This window comes from Aotus nancymaae, unplaced genomic scaffold, assembly GCF_030222135.1.
Source record: "Aotus nancymaae isolate 86718 unplaced genomic scaffold, 86718_ANA_hifiasm-v0.15.2.pri h1tg000021l, whole genome shotgun sequence".
Classification (NCBI taxonomy): domain Eukaryota; kingdom Metazoa; phylum Chordata; class Mammalia; order Primates; family Aotidae; genus Aotus; species Aotus nancymaae.
In genome coordinates, this window is record NW_026988433.1 from 6,610,716 (window position 1) to 6,612,196 (window position 1,481).

At 33.5% G+C, this 1,481-nt stretch overlaps 1 pseudogene; it reads right to left on the reverse strand.

Moving 5' to 3' along the window:
• Positions 1-859: 859 nt before the first annotated feature.
• On the reverse strand, positions 860-1,263 carry LOC105725410 (NADH dehydrogenase [ubiquinone] 1 alpha subcomplex subunit 5-like; annotated as a pseudogene).
• Positions 1,264-1,481: the final 218 nt, after the last annotated feature.

Here is a 1,481-nt window from a genome sequence, read left to right on the forward strand (position 1 = left end):
CATACTGTCTCTTCTTTCACAGAAATTTTACCTCTGTCCTGATGTAGTTGAGTTGATTAAGAAAATTAAAGGCCATGGGCCATGGGCTTTCATAAACATGACAAAGGGAAAAGTTTTTCCAACTACCCCTATGCAATAAGAAATCTTTCTTTCAAGTACCAAATCAAGTTCTTCACCCCTATAATGTATTCTATATAATTTGATAGCTTTTAAATATAATACATTAATAACTAAATATCATAAAATTATGACTGAAAATAGAATAAATGAAATAATTCAAATAATGAGTAAAAATAAAAGGACATTTATTACGAATTTTGAAATCAGTATATAATTATATATTTATTACTATACATACGTAATATCACAGCCAAGAAGGTTAACTGTAATTTCAAATTTTCATTGACTTGGGCTATTCTATGACATTTGAAAATATTCACTCTTACTATTTACTTCAAACAGTGATCTATACATTTGTTTAGACAATAATATATAAGACCCTTACTTTTCTTCTTCAGCATAATAAAAAATTAAATGATGTAGTGAAGATTCTACTAAAGAAAATATACTTTCTGAAAATGGCTTCTTCACCGAAGACCTGTAAGTTAATTATCAAATCTTCCCAAGACCTCTCTGTTCAAAGAAATATTGCCTTGTAATAATTTATGTGAATACTTTACAAATCAAAAATTAATCCACAAGACTGTGTTACCATAATCACTAATTTTAGCAAGCCTCCCAAATATTTTCTATATAATTTTTCTTGATTATAAAATGTCAATAATATGGACACACTCTTAATATAACAGCCTATTGAATTACATCAGTTTCCCATCAACCCACCAAAGACATTTGATAATTATATTGGCTATTTCCACTGATCAGGGGAGGCTCTTCCACTAAGAGCTCCTATGGTTTCCACTGCCTCATGTTTCTTGACAGACTTAGTTCATTTGCAGTGTGAAGAATCACCTCTTGTACTTGACCACCTTGAAGTTGATCTTCTAATTTCTTAACATCTGGTTCCACTTCACCCGTAGCCAGCTTCTCCTTTATAATCTGTTCTGTATACTTTCTCCATGCTGCATTTTTAGGGATTTACTCAAGAACATCAAGAATCTTTGTGTACCACATTCTTAGCCTCTTCCATTTTAGCAGTCCGGCTGTAGTTGCTTTGCTCCTGTGGACTCCCACATACAGCCGGTCACACAGGGCCGAGTGGTCTTCTTCAGCATACCCAACATGACAGTGCCCCCAATGCATTTTTTACAGAATCAGTTAAAAAAAATTCCTAAAATTCAAAAGGGACCACAAAAGATTCAGAGAGCCAAAGCAATCTCAAGTAAGAAGAACAAATCTGGAGGCATCACACTTTCCGATTTTACAATATGTTAAAATGCTAGAGCAGTTAAAGCGGTTAGTAATGGCATGAAGACAGGTAGACCAGTAGTAAGAACAAGGAGCCCAGGAATAAATCCACA